The following is a 19,096-nucleotide window of genomic DNA, read 5'->3' as shown; positions in this document are numbered from 1 at the left end:
GAGTTCATTTTGCCTCTGACTGGCGGCCTCCCAGTCTTGCCTGGGCCCCCGCCACGCACAGACAAACCTCTGGAGGTGTTGCCTTTCCAGGCAAGCCTCTTGGGGAGGATCAAAGTCAAGCCCACACTGTCTCCCCCTCTCCAGACTTGTTTCCCGTGGGACTAAATTACTTCCCCTACCACGGTCTCTACCCCGCGTTCAGGCCACTTTTGCCAACTCTGGCCTTTTAGATTTCTCAAGCGTGAGGTAGACACCGGCCCATGGCGTTCCCCAAACTGCAGGGGACACATCCCGGGCTCTCCGAGAGCTCTGCCTGGACTGCCTGTCGCTGGACCTAAGGTGAGAGGAAAGCCCCCTCCGACCTGTCCCTGGGGGGCGGGGGTGCCTAGGAGGGACCTCTTAGACACCTTCAGTCCCTCTATAGAAACCCTTCTCTGACCCAAGCGGCCTCACCAACCCCCACCTCAACCTTCGGACATCTCCCAGGTAAGTGAGACCTTAAGGGAACACCCCCTTGCAAGTCCCAAATCACCGCCCTGCGCCTTGCTTGGAAGGTGAGAGGAGCTGACGACTCGTGTGTGGGTCATCTGTCAAATGGAAGTGAAATAATAGCTCCCTTTTATTTTTATTTTTAAAGATTTTATTTATTTATTTGTCAGACAGAGAGAGAGAGTGAGAGAGAGCGCACGAGCAGGCAGAGGTGGAGAGAGAAGCAGGCTCCCTGACGAGCAAGGAACCCGATGCGGGACTCGATCCCACGACTCTGACATCATGACCTGAGCTGAAGGCAGCGGCTTAACCCACCGAGCCACCCAGGCGTCCCTATAGCTCCCATTTTAACAACCTGTTGCCAAATGTATTCTCTTTCTCCTTCCAATGGTCCCTAGAAAGATTCCCTCATGGGCAGATGTTGGAAAAGATCAAATGCCATTTCAACAAACTTTGCACAGTTTTGTTGTTTATCGGAGACTTCTTGAATTATCGGTGGCTGGCACTAACTTCATGGTACAGAGAGTTTTATTACAACAAGATATACTGCAACTCCAGCCGCAGCAAGGATCCCAGAACCCGGGCAGTGTTATTTATAAGTCGTGCTTCCCTGCTTTTCCAACCAAACAAGGGATGTGATTTGCATCATAAACAACCACAAACTGGCTGCCTAAGAGAAAGGAAATGAGCAAAATACAGAATTTCTTAGAATTCTGCATGTTTTGTTGTGGTTTCTGTTAGATAACCAGGTCTCATATCAGAAGAGCCATGGCCCCTACTCAGACAGGTGGACACCTGTGCTGTTCACGGAACGCCGGTCAGTAGCGTGGTGTCAGAATCACGGTGCCTCATCGTGGTCCCGGGGACTGATTATGTCTCTGCATAATGATCTCCATCCTGTCCCACCGTGGCTGTGGCTGGTATCTACTGGCAGGCCTTAAACCCTATTCGTTCTGTACTTAGCCCTTTCCTCAAAGTCCGAAGTGTTTTGGAACACTGTCAACAAATCATTTAAGAACACAGGATGAATCTTTATGTACATTTTTTAAAAAGACAACCGGTTTTAGGAAAGTATTTCGATCTTACACCCATACATGATTTAAAATAGCGCAGGTCATATTGAGTGCAGAATGAACACATTTTAATGGGTACAATTCCAAGAGCAATACAAGGAGATAAAAGCATAGATAAAGTTACGTTTTGTTGGTCATCAGTTCTCTAGAAGTTTCGCTAGAATGCTCATGACAGTAACAGACCTGCTCACAGCAACCAGCGCTCCTTCGTGGCCAGTATTTTAACATAATATTTTAGTTGTCAGTATCACTGTCAGGAATACAGTTTAGTTCACACTTGGGGCTTATCTGGACGGACATCTTGGAGAGGAAGGTGGCAGTGATTGGGTGTTGCCGGCAAGTGGCGCTGAGCCTGCCAGCCTGGCAAATCCAAGTTGGTTTCTTAAGCAAGAGTGGGCCCGACTCTAAGTGACAATGACATCTCAAATAAATTAAACATAGCGCAGGGGTTCTCAATCCTCCTGTGGAGAAAAGGAAAAGGAAGGACATTCTATAAATCGGGGACCCTTTTTCCAAGAAAGGCAGTGACTTCGTCATAGGCAGGTCAAATCATCTGGGGCTCTTGGTGAAAGTACCTTCCCTGCCGCCCTCCTCCTCCCGGGGCCTGACTCTGGGGTCTGAGGTGGGACCAGGCGCTTGTCTTTTTTTTACTCTTTTAAAGCCTCCGCGGGCGGTTCTGGTGGGCAGTGTCAGGAGGGGTCATGAGCTGTTCGGATGGATCCGGAACTTTGGGGAGAACGGGCTGGGAGACGGTAGAAGGTCTGGCTAGCGGGTTCCTTCGGGCACTGCAGAGAGGCGCACGGAGGGGGAGGTCCTCACGCCGGGCTGGGGTCACTCGCGGGTGGGACTTGGAGGGACTCACGGATCCCGGGGAGGGTGTGAGGAGGGCCCGTCTCCGCAGACACGCGCGGGCTGACCCAGCGCACACCCTCAGGGGATCCCCGACGAGCAGGAGTTTCGCTGAAGCAGGTGGGCCGCACCCGCACTGCTCGGGGAGGGTCAGGCCGGCGGGCTGGTGGCCGGGGGGACGCAGCAGCGCCCGGTGAGCAGCGCTGCTGGGGGAGGGGGCGCGGGGGGTCGGGCCGGGGCTTGAACCCAGTGCCCTGAGCCGCCACGGCCCCGAGGAGATGGGCGTGGCCCGGCGCCCCCCTCCCGCGGCCGTCCTGGGGCGGGGGCGGGGCCTCCCGCGGGGCCGCGAGGAAGCGGAGTCCGCGCGGGCGGGGGGGGGGCAGTGGCGCGGGGCTCGCGGCTGCCCGAGGTCCCCGGCGCGGCGCCCGGTCGGCCGAGGTCGGGCGCGGGGGCCACTAGGACGCGGGACTGCGGTCTCCCCGCACCCTGACGCGGCCGAGCGCCCGCCGCGGGGGGAGCCGCCCCGGCCGCTGTGCAGACCCGCGGGCGCGGACCCGAGGCGGCAGCCGGAAGGTCCCCGCGGGTCGCGGAGAATCGCCTCCGCGCGGAGGGTCGCACGTTCCGTCCTGCCTGTCCCCGGGCGGCGGCGGGCGCGTCCACGCGGGCTCGGGAACGCGGCGCTTCGGCGGTGCCCGCGCGGCGCAGCGCCCGGTAAGGACTCGGGGCCCGGGGGGGGGGCGGCGGCCGGAGCCTGGGGGGCGGGGGCTCGGCTCTCGGGGGCGGCCTCGCGGCGGGGACCCCGGCAGGAGCGGGGGGCGGGCCGCGGCGGCGGGGGCGGGCGGGCGCGCAGGTCCCACCCCTTCCTGAAGGAAGCGCCCGCCTCGCCGCCGCCGCCGCTGCCTCCGCCGCAGGTCACGGCCCCGCCAGGCGACCCGGCCCCGCCGCTCCCGACCAGGTAGGCGCGGCGCCCCCTCCTCCGCCGGGGCGCGGGGCAGCGGGGGCGGGGGCAGCGGGGGGCCGGGGCAGCGGGGGGCCGGCTCCGCGCCCAGCTTGGAGGCGGAGACCTGGGGCGGCGGGCGCTGCCGCGGGGCTGGGGCGCGGGGTCCTCCCGGCCGCGGAGGCCCCGCTCCGCCCCGCCCCAGCCCCGCAGCGCCCCGGGCGCGGGTCCGCCCGGCCGAGCGCCCGCTGGGGCGACGCGCGTGTCCGGCCGCGCCCGGAGCTGCCCCCGCCCGTCCCCCGCGCCCGGTCCCCGCCGCCGCCGCCGCCGCAGTCCGTCCGCCGAGCCCCTGCGCCGCCCGCCGGCCGCGGCCCCGTCCCGCGCGGTGACAGGTGTCCCCACCCGCCGCCCCCGCCGCGCGCCCCGGCCCTTTGTCGTCCGATGGACTCGGTCGGGAGCGACCCAGGTTCGGCCTCCGGGGCTCCTGCCGCCGCGGCTCACTTGACCGTTAGCCGAGTCGGGCCGGCTCGGGCGACGGGGCACCGGGAGGGGACCGGGAAGGGACCGGGAGGGGACCGGGAGGGGACCGGGGGCGGCACGAGCTCGCCCCGCCCCGCGCGCCGCCCCCCGCCCCGCACAGCCGCGCCGCCCCCCCCGCCCCGCACAGCCGCGCCGCCCCCCCGCCCGCACAGCCGCGCCGCCCCCCCGCCCCGCACAGCCGCGCCGCCCCCCCCCGCCCCGCACAGCCGCGCCGCCCCCCCGCCCGCACAGCCGCGCCGCCCCCCCGCCCGCACAGCCGCGCCGCCCCCCCCGCCCCGCACAGCCGCGCCGCCCCCCCGCCCGCACAGCCGCGCCGCCCCCCCGCCCGCACAGCCGCGCCGCCCCCCCGCCCCGCACAGCCGCGCCGTCTCTCCGGCCGCGCGCGGGCGGGACGCGGGCTGCGGGGCCGCTCGCTGGTCCGTGGAAGCGACTCGCTCCGGGGCGCGGAGGGAGGCCCGGGGCCGGTTTTCTCCTCAGAGGAGCGCTGCTCCCGCGCGAGCCTCACGCTCCCGGCTCGGTGCTCGTCGCTCCCGTCCGCGCGTCCCGCCCCGAGCGCCCCCGGACGGTCCGCGGCCCCCGGCCCAGTGCGCGCGGGGCCTGCGCGGGGCCGGGCGGTGCTCGGGGCGCGTCCGCAGGAGCAGGGGCGGCCCGTCGCGGTGTCGAGGCCGGACGGCGGTGCGAGGCCCCGCGGGGGCGTTTCTGCTCCGACCCGGGCAGGGCTCGGGGCGCGCGGCGGTCCCCGCCGCCCTGGCCGCAGGCGAGGGCGACTCTGGAGACCCCGCGGGGGCCGTTAGCGAGCGGACCCTCTCCGGTTTTGAGGAAGAACTTGCGGGGCTCACGTGTGCGGTGTTTGCACATCCGAGAATTTCGGGCTCCGCCGTCGTGCGCGAAATCCCGCACTTTCTTCCCTCCGCGCCCCGGAGACGCGTCCAGGCTGCGGCCTCCTAACGGGCAGCGCGTCTCCTCTGCGGGCCGCAGCTCGGGCCTTCAAGGGCCTGTCCGTTCTGGGTTTGCTCCCCACGTTGGACGCTCGGGCACTGGCCATGGTAGACAGAAGGGGACGCGCCCCTCGGACGGGCGCGGTGGGAGCTGGAAAGCGCGCGTTCGGTCTGCCGCTAGCACGAGGCCGTCTGGGTCGTTGAAATCGAGGTTCAAGTATCTTTGTAGCCGTGGCGCAAGGCACAGATTCTCATCAAATGCCTCGTACAGTTTGCTTTGTGCAGGGGGAGTTGCGCCGGGCAGTGATTGTGCGAACCCAGGAAGGCCCGGTGTCAGGCTTTGTTCTGGATCCACCACACCCGTGTGTGCCGTGACCTTGCGGGGTGTCCGTTCACGGCACCTGCTCCGCGGTCATCCACAGGGACAGCACTTTGCGTCACACTCTTGTCCGTGCCCGGCTTCGTTTCCCCTGGGACCGGAGCGCACCTCCGCGGTCCAGCGGGCCCGGAGCGGTCGGCCTGGGGTCCCCAAGCGCAGAAGCCGGCGGGGCCTGCAGTTTGAGCCTTTTGCTTCCACGAAACTCTGGCCACTGGGGATCATTTCAGGAACCAATGAAGCACGATAGACACTGACAGGATAACGTATGACCTCTCAGTCTCCCCCGTCACCAGCAGAGTCTGTAGCTCTCAGAATCCACCCCACAGTGGTAATTAGGTTCTGAGAGGCTGAAGTAAGATTTGAGCTAAAGCTCTCAAAGTGTGATACAAACACCAAGTGTTACTGAATCTGGGCCTACATTCATGACACGGCGAGGAGCACGCTCTGGTGTGCAATAAACGTTTTACCCCGAGCGTGACGGCAGAAGTGCCTCCCTCCTAACTCCAACGGCAGACTTCTCCTCCTGGCTCTGCCGGTGGCCTGTGTCTCCATGGTTTCTCACCAATTGTTCTAAGTACTTTCAAACGAGCTTATAAGTTAGAACTCTAACGAGTCGTCGTTTTCACCAAATACCCTTTCCTGGCGTGGTGGGATGGTGAAAGATAGCTTCTGGCGATGGCAAGTCTTCATGCGAAGAGATTTCGGACAAGCAGTTGCAATGATAGTGTGAGATTGTGGTGGAATCTTTGGGCGGACCAACCTGGCCGCAGAGCAGGTCAAGCCAGCACTGCTGAGTCGGGCTTGGAATTCTTCTACCGATTAAGAAATCAGCATTTTTCTTTTAACCTCTGTAAATGCCCTTTCTCTATATTGGTGCTGTCCAGTAAAACTTTCTGTAGTTCCATCATTTGTCCGAGGTGCTGGCCACAAGCCACATGTGACTGTTGAGCACTTGGTATGTGCCTCGTACAATTGAGGGACTCGATTCTAATTTTTATTTAATTTTAATTAATTTAAATAGCCACATGGGACTAGTGGCTATCATGCTGGACAGTGTAGCTCTAAACTGTCTTTACCTGTTTCCTGTAGAGATAACATTCGATGGGAATTCTTTTTTTTTTTTTTTAGATTTTATTTATTTATTTATTTAGAGAACATGAGTGGTTGTGGGGGAGGGGCAGAGGGAGAAAGAGTGAGAAAATCCCAAGCAGACTCTGCACTAAGCATGGAGTCCGACGTGGGGCTGGATCTCACAACCCTGAGATCATGACCTGAGCCGAAATGAAGAGTTGGACCATTAACTGACTGAGCCACCCAGGGGCCCCTGTTGGCAATTATTCTTTGGAAGAAAGTGGAAATAGGCATTGATAGACCCAGAAATTAAATTTCACTCTGTCATCCTGTTGTTACCAAAACACTTGCATTTACTCTAAAGAAGGTGTTTTATGCTGAAGTTCCAGCCCACTCTAAAAATTAAGTTTCCCTTTTTAATTTATATGTATTTGCTCGCCCACAGAATAATCAACGTCCAGAGCGGTTTCTATGCTCGGCCCCGTGGGAGCACGTGTTCTTCCAAGTCCTCGGATCTGCTCTCTTGCACGTAATAGAATCATTTATTCTTAAAGTTGGTTTCTGCGCTTCTAGATTTTTCAAGGGGAGTGATGTTTGGAGAAGAGGTAGGAGGTGAGGGCTGATGCACAACCGTTCTCCCGTCCGATTCCCATTCCTGTCTAACAGTCACAGAAATCCTGTGAAAAAGCCAACAAATGAGTACCCCCGCCTCAGGGAGCGGTTGAGGCCACTGGGGGAGGCTTCATGAATTTAGGAAATGTTCCATGTACTCCTGTTTTGGTTTGTCATTGTTTTTGAGGTCTGCCGTGCACAGTAACATGGTCAAGCCTCCAAGACGAGACACATGTTCTTGCTAAACTTTCTTCTTATGTTTCCAAAACGTTTTCATACACCCTTACAGTATTTTTCAAACCATGTGTCCTGAGTCATGGAATTGATTTAAAAGGTTAAGGTCAGTGTTTTGTTTGTTTGTTTTTTAATGAAATGGAATATATAGTGGAAAAGGAATTTTCACTGTGTGTCCCTCTAAGTGGGAGCTGCTAGTGATGGGTGAAATTTTTGCTTCTCCCACGTCCGGCGAATACAAGGCCGCAGGGAGGGTGGCGACGGAAAGCACTACATTACCAGGACCCTTGGGCTCAAATCCTGACTCTGCAATGCCCAGTCCATATATAGTGAGCACTATATAAGCAGGGTCATTATTTCTAGTATTATTATATGAGTGTTTATGTGTCTCTTGGATCATGATATCAAATATTGCCTTTGAAAGTAGGCTCGGGACCCACTTTTGGGAAGTATTGATCTAAGGCCTCCGCGAATCACTGAGTACTTCCCGAGGGCCCCACGCTGAACGCGTCACATGTATTACGTTGCTTCTCATGACAGTCCTGGGAGCCTCGCCGCGATCCCGTGGTACCTCCAATCCCAGGAAGTCGGAGAGCCAGGATGTGAGCACTAGGCAGTCTGTGACAGAGCCTCACCTTCCACACTGCAGTGTGACAGTGATGTGCAGGGGACAGCGGCACACCTGTGAGGCTCAGACATTGCGTAGCCTTGTACAAGCACAGAAGTGAGCAGATCACAGCCGCTTTCTGAGTAAGATGAATCCTGGTGGGTGGGTGGGTGGGGAGTCACTCTGTGTTTAGTCACTGTCTTTAGGCCAGGAGAGACCTTGCTGCTCCCAGCCTCTGGCCCCTGAAAGTGAGTGCCCTGGATCAGGAAGCCTGGGGACCAAAGAAACGCAAATTACCCAAAGACTGACTACAGACCGTGCGGGCTTCCTTCCTTCCTAACCACTCGCTGACTTCTGCCCACTGCTTTGTAGCAAATCGTCCCAAATGGTCTGAATAGGTAAGGTCCATCCCATAGATCTCCCACTTTTTACTACATTCTAAATTGTTTTTCGGAATCACTTCTTGCCTGTAAGTGCTTCGTGATACGTATATATTTTTATTTGTAATTGACATATAACAGTATATTACTTTCAGATGTACACCATGATGATTAGGTATTTGCATATGTTGCAAAAGGACTGAGTCAGTCTAGTTAACCTCCCTCACCACGTATAGATACAGATTTTTTTCTTGTGATGAGAACTTTTGATATCCACTCTCTCAGCAACCTTCGAATGCATAATACAGTATTATTAACTGAAGTCACCATACTTTACATTATATCCCCAAGACGACTTTATTTTATAACTGGAAGTTTGTACCTTTTGATTTCACTTTAATATAATAAATGGAAAACAGTGTTGTTTTCAGAATTTTATGTACAGGGCACCTGGGTGGCTCAGTCGGTTAAGCATCTGCCTTGGGCTCAGGTCATGATCCCAGGGTCCGGGGATCGAGCCCCGTGTCAGGCTCTCTGCTCAGCGGGAGTCTTCTTCCCCCTCTCCTTCTGCCTGCCGCTCCCCCTGCTTGTGTGCTCTCTCTCTCTGTCAAATAAATAAATAAAATCTTTTTTAAAAAAGAATTTTATGTACAAGGAGTGGTCTTAAAATTGAGGCTGGAACTTTTTTTTCCCCTCACCTAGTACAATCTAGAAAGTAAAACCAAATTCATTTTGGAAGGAGGATTTCAGTTTTCCCTAAAGGTCAAACTAAATTTGAGTGACCACATGTCCATGGACTTCACCAGGCAGACAAGAAGAGGAAACAGCTTGTCGTCACGGCTACTTTTCTTCTTTAAAAACTCCAGAATGTCCTGGAGGCATTCAGATGTCGTTCAAAGCTTCAGAGGCATCCACCTTTGGAGACGGGTACAGACTTTACCCATGGAGTACAAAGGAGTACAGTGAAGGTCTTTGAAAATGCACTGGAGGCCGTGTAATACTTTTAGGCAAGTGTAGACAAAGCTTAAGAAGTCATTGTGAGGGCGCCTGGGTGGCTCAGTCGGTTAAGCGTCTGCCCTGGGCTCAGGTCATGATCCCAGCATCCTGGGATCGAGTCCCACATTGGGCTCCCTGCTCAGCGGGGGGTCTGCTTCTCACTCCCCTCTGTTCCCCTTGCTTATACTCTCTCACTCGGTCTGTCAAATAAATAAATAAAAATAAAATCTTTAAAAAAAAAAAAAGAAGTAATTATGATTAACTATGGCAGTAGAGGAAATCAGCCTGCAGTTTAAATGGTGTTATTTAACTCTGCAGTAATTATAATGAATTATAATGGTTTTCAACTGAATGTAAACACAAATGTCTCCAAAAATAGCAGAGCCTTACTGTTCATCAGACATTTCATGTATTAACAAAGTAGACTTCTTCCTGGTTTTTTACACTTATAATGACTTAGCTACCACAGAAGTAGTTTAGATGGCAACAATTGGAAGTTTTAAGGCATAAATTAAAACTGTACATAACAAGGGGAGCCTGGCCGGCTCCGTTAGTAGAGCATGGGATTTGGGGCTGTGAGTGCAAGCCCCACGCTGGGGGTAGAGATTACTTTAAAAAAAAAAACAACAAAAGCGGGCGCCTGGGGGTTCAGTTAGTCAAGCATCGGCGCTTGGTCTCAGCTCGGGTCTTGACTTCAGGGTCATGAGTTCAAGCCCTCTGTCGGGCTTCACACTGTGTATGGAGCCTACTTAGAAAAACGAAAAACAGGGCACCTGAGTGGCTCAGTCAGGTAAGCATCTGCCTTGTCTAAGGTCATAATCTCGGGGTCTCGGGATCGAGCCTCACGTGGGGCTCCCTGCTCAGGGGGGAGTCTCCTTCTCCGTCTCCTTCTGCCTCTCCCCCAGCCCCACTCATGCTCTCTTTCTCCCTCCCAAATAAATAAATATAATCTTTAAAAACAAAAAACAAAAGCAAAAGACAAACAGACAAAAAACAAAATGAAACAAAAAAACAAGAAGAAATCTGTACATAACCAAAATAGACATTATAGTATTTAAACTGGTCTGGTTAATAAAATAGTCTTTCAAATTATCTTTCAGTTTATTGACTTATGAGTGAAAGGTGGTTTTTCTTTTTTTTAAAGATTTTGTTTATTTGAGATAGCAAAAACGAGAGAGCGAGAGAGAGCAGGGAATAGGGCAGAGGGAGAGGGAGAAGCAGGCTCCCCGCTGAGCAGACAGCCCGACTCGGGGCTCGATCCCAGGACCCTGGGATCATGACTTGAGCCCAAGGCAGAAGCTTGACTTGAGCCACCCAGGCGCCCCACTGAAAGGTGTTAATTAAGAAATACTGATACCATTGTAAAGCCATTTCAAATAGAAATACTATTTTTTACTGCACCTGGACTATTTGTAAATTAGAATTCTGTAATGTAATTGTTCTGGAATTTCTAGTGGAAATGTATCTCCTGGAATTCCTAAATTCTACTTTTCACTAAAACTTAAAATGTATTTACGTAGAAACACGAGCAACTTAAAATACCTGCATGCAGTGGCAGGAATATGAACTTATGGGAGACGGTTTTTCTTTCTTGTGGCATTATGTTCCCACATGCCCTAGACTTAGAAAATTTTGAAAAATTTTCCAGGCTTGTCAGTGACAGCACAGAGTTCACAAGAACAGGATTTATTGCCCTGTAATTTTAATAGCTAATAGAATTGTTCCTGAATAAACTGATTATTTTTTCTATGACATTTTGATTGGTGTTTTTCCATTTTATTTTGAGCTTATATGTGGCACAACGATTGATTTGTATGAAAAGGAGTGGGTTGCCATTTGCATGCCAAAATTTTGATTTTCTATGTATGCATGTAAAAATAAAGACAAAGTTTTCCCATTAACTGATTTGGGGAGAGGACGTCGTTGTGATCAAAGAGTAGCACATGGTGATCTTTTAAGATGAGGCCATCGAACAAAGTAAGCGTTTACTGGTAGGGCCACAAATTTGGCAGTTCAGCAGCGGTGTTCTTTATTAGCCATTGGACAATATTTGCGCCTCCCTCGCATGATCCCTCACCCAGAGGAACTTTTTCTTCACTGTTACTTCCTCCTTATTCATAACACAGGTTTTAACTCATTTCAGCACCTGGGAAATTAAAGAGGATTGTTCTGGTAACTGCTCCCCCACTGAGCATTTCTAAGAGCTAGGAAAGCCTTAGGAAGTCAGATAATTTATTTCTTAGAGTCGTGGCATGACCACAGTCATCACAGAAAGATATGTAGGCTCCGTTCTACTTTTAGCCTGTGAATATTTTACACCAGTTCTTGACATATTGTCTGTCCGGGCTGACTTCACGGGACTCTGATGCTGAACCTAGGCTCGGTTCCGTTTCAGGTGTCTCCTGGTTTGCTTGCTTGTGGCACATGTACCTTGTCCTTTCCAATTAAGTCATTGTTTTGGGGCGCCTGGGTGATTCAGTTGGTTAAGCCTCTGCCTTCAGCTCAGGTCGTGATCCCAGGATCCTGGGATCGAGTCCCGCATTGGACTCCTCGCTCAGTGGGGAACCTGCTTCCCCCTCTTCTCTTCCTCCTACTCATGCTTGCTCTCTGACAAATAAACAAAATCTTTAAAAAAAACAAAAAACAAACAACTCTTTCTTTGCAGGTAGAGATTATATCATGTAATTTTTATTTATTTATTTATTTTTTGTATCCGTCTGGGTTGTCTGGGGAGGGAAGTTGGCTAACTATTTTGTAAATAAAGTTTTATTGGAACGCAGCCCTGTCCATGGTGGCATATCACCTGGGGCTGCTTCTGCGCCACTACCAGAGTCTGGCCGTTCAGACAGCCCATCTGGCCCGTGAAGCTGACAGTCTTCTGTATCTGGTTCTTTACAGGAGAAGTTGATCAGCCCTGTTCGTATGATACTCTTATGGGACCCTGGAAGAAAATGTGGGAGGACGGGCTGTCACAGATTATATGCAGTGGATTGGTCCCCGGGGGAGCAGATTTCACATCCGAATGACTAAATGAGTGATTGATACCTTCTCCCTTCCTGTGGCCCTGTCCACGGGCTGTGAAAGCAGGTGTCAGCAGAGGCTTAGGTATCGTGTAGGCCTGGTCACTAACTGTGTAACCTTGAATGAGTTACTTAATCCTTTTTAAGCTGTTATCGGTGCTGTGGTGCCAACTGTTGGGAGGCGGTCCTCCGCGCGTCCCCTGCATTTTGACGGGTCTTTACGAAGGGAGGCACTGGCTGCGCCTTTGTCCTGGGTTGTCTTTCCCAGCATGTGTGTGTAGCGAACAGTCTTGGACGACAGAGGTAGCGTTGCCCTCCAGCAACGGGCAGGCATGCTTCCATCTAGTATGATGGACGCGGGTCCGCAGGGCGGCCTTCCTCTCCAGGAATGCTCCTGCCTGTGTGTGCAGGGGTCACGTGGCCCTCGTTGTGACACCTGCAGACGTCGGAGCTGGAGGACTGTTACAAGAAAATGCGGGTACTCTAGCTACTGCTGTCGCTGAGAGTAACACAGTCCTTTGTCCCTGACCCAGGAACCCCGGGTGTTCTTCAGCATCCATGACTTGTGCAAATAGCATAAAATCCCGGAATTCCCCAGTTCTCAGACACCAATTCCGTGGGCTATTATGAAACCTGGATAAGGTAATGAATAGAAGACATTTAACACAGCACCTGGCACACAGTAATGGCCTAATAGATGTTAGCTGTGAATTATTACCATGCTGGCTATTAACTCTGAGCTGTGCAGGCGAGTCCCAGTTTCTTGTGTCCAACTTGTATCTTAAGATAGTGGTTTTTCAGGGGCGCCTGGTGGCTCCGTGGGTTAGAGCCTCTGCCTTCGGCTCAGGTCATGATCCCGGGGTCCTGGGATCGAGCCCCACATCGGGCTCTCTGCTTAGCCGGGAGCCTGCTTCCCTTTCTCTCTCTCTGCGTACTTGTGATCTCTGTCTGTCTGTCAAATAAATAAATAAAATCTTTAAAAAAAAAAAGAAGGTAGTGGTTTTTCAAGCTGTGGGTCAGCAGGGCTGTGAAAACAGAGGAAACAGAGGAGTAGATTAATTTTTATAACGAAACAGAAAATACAGTAGAATAGAATAATAAAGGAAACATCCAAGTGCAGAATTTGTAGTAAGGATAAATACTGATTTCTGAAACATTTCTTTTTACTTATATACATATATATCTGTACATCGGACTGTGATATTAAATACTTCTGTTTACTATCAGTCTTGGCCAAAAAAGTTGGAAAGCCACCGCTGCCCTAATACATATAATGGAACTATTCAGAACTGTTGTTCATGAGAGCCTGGAATTCCTGTCTTCGTTCTCATTCTGGAAAAGGCGTATAAAGGGCCGCTCTCATCCAGGTGTGGCTGCTCAGAGGGAATGACCAGAAGTTCAGTTTGTTTACCCTCTGCAAACCATTGATTAACAGAAAATGAATATAGCCACAGGTTCCTTTCAGAAGAAGGGGATTAGGGGCGCCTGGTGGCTCAGTGGGTTAAGCCTCTGCCTTCGGCTCAGGTCATGATCTCAGGGTCCTGGGATCGAGCCCCGCATCGGGCTCTCTGCTCCGCGGGGAGCCTGCTTCCTCCTCTCCCTCTGGCTCCCTCTCTGCCTACTTGTGATCTCTGTCTGGCAAATAAATAAATAAAATCTTTAAAAAAAAAAGAAGGGGATTGGTGGTTGTTGTTAGCCTTCACCACTAGAACTTTCTGCGGTAATGGAAATATTTGCTTTCCGCATCGTACCATATGGTGGCCACTCTGTGTCGAGCAACTGAATGTGCAACTGAGGAACTGAATTTTTAATTAAAATTTTTAAAAATCTGGATTAATTGCAATTTAAATAGTCACGTGGAGGCTCTGGAACAACGCCGTTTTATTCAGATTGAACACAAAGTTGTGGTTTCATCCAGTGCAATTAACTGTGTGTTGTGGCTTCGGTACTGCCCCACGTGCAGCGCCCTTCCACTGCGTAGTTCAGACGACCACTGACCCTTGACCACTGACCCTTGCCCGGGGCCGGCCTGGGCGGACATCGGGGTGAAGAAGTGCTTGAGGAGCGGCTACCTTGGACAGCGCCACACACCAGGAGAAGACGTGTGGTTGCTGGGGGTAGAGCCCCTCAACCCTGACTGTACAATAGAATCATTTGAAAAGCTATAAAAATCCAGGCTGCGCTTCAAACCAAAGAAGACATTATTTATTTTTTTTAAGATTTTATTTATTTATTCATGGGAGACAGAGAGAGAGAGAAAGAGAGAGGCAGAGGCAGAGGGTGAAGCAGTCTCCCTACTGAGCAGAGAGCCCGATGCCGGGCTGGATCCCAGGACCCTGAGGTCATGATCTGAGCCAGAGGCAGTCGCTTAACCATCCGAGCACCCCAGGCACCCCAAATCAGACATTGTTTAGACGTTCCTGGGGTGCTCTTTCGTTTTGTCATCTGGGAGCATCACCGGCTGGCAGGACAGGCTCGCCTGTGGTCCGCCGCTGGCGGGGGACGGGGCATATGAAAGACAGCGGACCCCTCTCTGATCTTAGAGATGAAGACTCCAGCTGATCTCTGGTGTGGAGAGCTGAGCTGTTTCCTACCTGGTTGCACCAGGAGTCCCCTTGTGCAGTGGGCCAAAGTGCAAATGTTTGTGTGACAAAACTGAGCTTCAAAGAAGGAAAATATAGTCTCTTACGGAGCCGATTCACATGGGCGGTACTTGCCGTTTATATACCCAGCGAGCGTCTGTAGACGTCTGCCTGTGTGTTTGCGGGAAGCCGTGCTGCCTCAGTCCGGCGGGGGAGGCCGGCACATTAATAGTGATCCTACGTTAGAGGAAGCGCAATGTGGAGAGAAAAGCCCCTGGGTGCCTCGAGAGCACCCACGGGGGGGTGGGTGTCCTGGAGAGAAGAGGAGAGACATCAGAGGGTTTCTAAGAGACACTGACACACAAGTTGAGCCTTGTAGGATCACAAGGAACAGTCACATCTAAGAAGCGGAAAATGAACAAAAGAACAGATACAACCTGGGAGGAGGCCCTGGCCCGCATCTTCTGTCCCTTTACCACTGAGCCCTCTAAGGTAGCTCCCTCCTGAGGGAGGCCCTTGCTGCAGTTTTAGCAAACCTCATGGGATATCCTCATCCTAACTGGTTTTTGTCATTTATTCATTCACTTGATTATTCATTCAACGTGATTTATTGAGGTGTTACTATATGCAGACATATCTAGGTGCTGGTGATAGAGCAGTGAACAAAGCAGACGCATGCCTGCCCTCCGGGAGCTTTATAGTCTTAGGAGAAGACCAACCAGAAATGGATAGATAAGGAAATAGTATAGCGTACGACAAATGTGTTATGGAGAAAAAGAAGTCGTGGTAAGGAAGCTGGAGATACGTGAGAAGGTGCTCTGAGAACTAGAAGCCTCCGAGCACGCGGTCTCTCTGCAAACTTAATAGCATTTCCTACGACTTTTCTGAAACTAGACCTGGGTCCTGCATTCTCTCTCTTGTTCAAGCCTGGCCATCCACCGGCGTCCGGAGCCCTGTGACCTCCTCCTTCTTCTGCGATCTTACTGTGTCAGTAAGACCTCTCACACCCCCCTCCCTCACCGCCCCCCACCATATATCGTAACTTGCGTTTTCATGGCTTCTTAACGTTTTCATTTCTGGTCCTCTTTTGAATCCCCCCATTCTTTCCCTCTGCAACCCAGGGAATCCACGCTTAATAAAGCCCCTCACCTTCTGGCTGATCTCTCTCTCGCTCTTCTCTGTGGGTCACGGCATGGAAAGGCGTGTCGTCACCAAGTCTAAGGCCAAACACGGTGAACCACCTTCCACACTTTCTCAGCACTGCTCTCTGTCCAGCTCCCAGGCACTTCGTTCATTTCTTGAGTCACTGAGGACCCGGCTCTGCGTCTTCCCTGCCTCCCCTCCTCCCCAGCTCCTGTCCTAACTCTTGGCAACGGCAGTCATCCTGGATCATCGGACCATAGATCTGGCCTCAAAATCCACCGGACCTTTTCAGTAAGTTCACCTCCAGCTAAAGCGTAGCCGTTCACTCCCAGGCCTCCACCCAGGTTCTTGCGCAATTGGTACTTCTCCACCTCAGAAATCTTAGCCTCGGTGTCCCATTCTCTGAGCGTCCCTGTGCACCCTTCCAGCTGTCCCACACCCTATTCCCTCCGCCGCTTCAGCATCGCGGAGGCGTCCAGTCTCTGACCTCCTTCAGCTGCTCCGGCTCTTGGAAATGCACATGGAGTCCCCTTGATCCTCAGAGGATGTGGTTTCCTTTTTTCCACATCTTTAAGGCCAGTCCATTACCTGAACCCCGAATGCCATCTCCTCATCCTTCCTTCGGGTCCTTTGCTGTGTTGATAATCCTCTTTCTTCTGGGTCATGTACCTCTGCCCTTTACTGGCCCCTCCCCTTAGCCAAGCACCCACAGGTTATGTCCACAAAAATAATTTTCTTAGGTTAAGTAAATTAAGATAGATCCGCCAACAATACTATACTGAAATATTGGAATATTAATGGAGATACATATATATGTGTGTGTGTGTGTGTGTGTGTGTGTGTGTATCAATCCCATGGAAAGGTGATCACAAAAATAAGTTAAAAGATATTAAGACAGATTTATTAACTGATTTTCTTTTTAAAATTTATTTCTTTTTTTTAATTTTGTAGTAGAGCACGCATAGTAGAAAGTCACTATCTTAACCAGTTTTAAGTGCACAGTCAGTGGTGGTAAGTTTACTCATGGTGTTGTGCACCCAACCTCCAAAACTCTTTTTATCCTGCAAAATTGAAACTGTACCATTGAACAACTTCCCCTTTTGCCCTCCTTCTCCAGTCCCTGCAACCACCATTCTGCTCTCTCTGAATTTGACTAGTGCAGGCAGCTCGTGTCAGTGGGATTCTGCAGTGTTTGTCTTTTTATGATTGGCTTATTTCACTTAGCATGACGTCCTGGAGGTCTCTCCATGTTGTAGGATGTGTTGGAATTTCCTTCCTCTTGTAAGGCAGAGTATTACTACCTTGTAGGTATATACCCTATTGTTAAATGATTCCATTTTTGAAGTTATTATTAGTATAAACACACACACACACAAACAGATTGCACGTCAAGATGTTAACCGTGGTTATCTCTCTCCGTTGTGGAATTCTAAATACTTTTCACCCTTTCCCTGACCTGTACCTTCTAAAGTATTTGCAGTGAGCCCCCTTCTCTGTTGTAAAAGCCGAGGAGACCGGCCTCCAGGGGCTCTTCCTCGGCGACGGTGGGTCATGCCCGCGATTGGCACCTGCCCCCACTCTGCTCTGAGCACCGCCAGCCCTGGCCTTCTGCATGCACAGCGGGTGGAGGCCTTGGAGCCCTCGCCTTCCTCCTGCTGCGGCCGCATGGGAGACCTCCCCGTCCCTGCAGACGCAGCCCACGGTCATTTCCTCCTTGGTTGCCCACCCCCTGCCCTCAGTGCCAGGTGGGTTCCTCCCTCTGGAGCTCCCCAACCCCCCGTACCGGTCTCTGGTGCTGCTTTCTTTCCTGATGGACAGTGAGCAGCTCGGGGCGAGGACTCTGCGTTCCTCTGTGGACTCTCGGCAGGTGGCACAGAGCCTGGCAGACGAGCCGAGCAGCCTGGGGAGCCTCCAGCCGCTCAGAGGGGCTGGGTCGCAGGATGCTGAGAGATGCGGCTGGAAAAGACGTGCCCTGACGCCCTTTTTCCACCACCCGCTGTTGCCCCTTGCATGACCAATGTAAAGATTTAAAAATACTTTACATTTTACTAAAAATAAATTTGACTTTTTAAAAGATTTTATGTATTTATTGGAGAAAGAGACAGAGATAGCTAGAGAGAGCAGGAGCAGGGAGGAGAGGGAGCAGCAGACCCCCCCACTGATCAGGGAGCCCAATGCAGGACTCGATCCTAGGACCCTGGGATCATGACCTGAGCCAAGCAAATGCTTAACCGACTGAGACAACCAGGCGCCCCTACATTTTTATGTAAAGACACTCCATTTTTATCTTAATAATGCTGGTGAACTCTGGCCCGGTCCTTGGTCACATCCGCTGCGCCTGGTCTCCCGTGGCGCTGGGCTCCCAGGGCGTGTTTGGCAAATCCCTGTTAATCTCCTTGGTCACCCTCCCAGCTCCCTGTGAGCAAACCTCGTGTCCTTCAGTTCCGTTGGTCGACAAGCTGGAACAGGAGTTCTCTGGGGGCCCGGGAGGCTCCTTCATCATCCCCCGCCCGTCACAGGTAGTGACTAGCAGCCTCCACCCCGGTCCCATTGCCGCCGGTCAAGCCCGGTCGGAGAAGGGAAGGAGTGAAGCGAGGCTCGGGGCCCTGGTGAGTGCAGGCAGCGGAGGACGCGTGCTTGCTGCCCTTGACCTGGCAGCGAACATCATGCTGTAATAGCTGTTCACACGGAGGAGCCGTCGCGGGCCACACACAGTTGGTGAAACACATTTCAGGCACGCCTGGGGGGCTCCGTCCTTAAGCGTCTGCCTTCGGCTCAGGTCACCATCCCAGGGTCCCGGCATCAAGCCCCACGTCGGGCTCCCTGCTCTGCGGGAAGCCTGCTTCTCTCTCTCCCACTCCCCCCTGCTTGTGTTCGCTCTCTCGCTGTCTCACTCTCTGTCAAATAAATAAAATCTTTAAAAAAAAATTTCATAGGCTGGTTCAGGTAAGTAGTTTTGGATAGTTCCCTTCCATTGCTAATGAAGGATTCTAGTCCTGCTTTAGCGGGTATGAGAGGGGCAGATGGGAAGATGAAAAATTGTGTTTTTTTTAAAGATTTTATTCATCTATTTATTTGGTAGAGAGAGAGAGATCACAAGTAGGCAGAGAGGCAGGCAGAGAGAGAGGAGGAAGCAGGCTCCCCGCTGAGCAGAGAGCCTGATGTGGGGCTCGATCCCAGGACCCCGAGATCATGACCTGAGCTGAAGGCAGAGGCTTAACCCACTGAGCCACCCAGGCGCCCTGA

General features: G+C 52.6%; 1 protein-coding gene across 1 annotated transcript in view; it reads left to right on the top strand.

Annotated features, from left to right (window-relative positions):
• The first annotated feature begins 3,021 nt into the window (after window positions 1–3,021).
• TMEM150C (transmembrane protein 150C) overlaps window positions 3,022–19,096 on the top strand; it is a 73,511-nt gene continuing 57,436 nt past the window's right edge. Inside the window, exon 1 of the mRNA XM_080830728.1 lies at window positions 3,022–3,122. The gene's annotated coding sequence lies outside the window, so the exon portion shown is untranslated. The remainder of the gene's footprint in view (window positions 3,123–19,096) is intronic.

The sequence above is a fragment of the Martes martes genome (genome assembly GCF_963455335.1).
Source record: "Martes martes genome assembly, chromosome: 2".
NCBI lineage: Eukaryota > Metazoa > Chordata > Mammalia > Carnivora > Mustelidae > Martes > Martes martes.
The sequence above is the reverse complement of the archived record's forward strand: the minus strand, read 5'-3'. Positions and strand labels throughout refer to the sequence as shown.